Genomic DNA, 560 nt, shown 5'->3' on the forward strand with positions numbered 1-560 from the left:
GGGGGGGGGGGGGGGCTCCGCTCCGGGTTGGGCGGACTTGCCGCTCGTTCCGGAGGAGGAGATGATCCCGTCTCTCGAGGCATTGCACGCCGGTGCTCCGGCAGCCGAGAGAGGGGGATGCCCTTGACCCGTCCGACGTTGGCGACGGCCCGTGTTTGAACGGGAGGAGGAACCCACACCCGTGTTTGCAAATCGGAGGTGATGCCTTACGGTACGCGGGGGGTGGAGGGGTGTCTGGGCCGCTCGAACGTATTTCGAGGTCTGGGTCGGACACCCTGGGATTGGCGCCGGCATATTCTTGCCGGCGATTCTCTCGTGCAGGCAGCTGCGCACGGAAGTATTAGCGGAGAGGTAAGCGGGCCCGGTTCGTCTATAGGGCGGCCGGTGCTGGTGAACTGATTCCTACAGCGGGGGCGGCCTGGTCCCAAATGCCAGTACGGCAACCGATCTTCTCTCTCGGGTGGCCGCTGCGCTGAGAGAATATCAGGGGTCAGCGCGGCCAATTTCCCCATTGGGCGGTCGGTTGGGCGGATCCTTACAGCGGAGAGCCTGGGGGGCGA

Source organism: Odontomachus brunneus, unplaced genomic scaffold (genome assembly GCF_010583005.1).
Source record: "Odontomachus brunneus isolate Ranch 3 - 2012 unplaced genomic scaffold, Obru_v1 Obru_scaffold_267, whole genome shotgun sequence".
NCBI lineage: Eukaryota > Metazoa > Arthropoda > Insecta > Hymenoptera > Formicidae > Odontomachus > Odontomachus brunneus.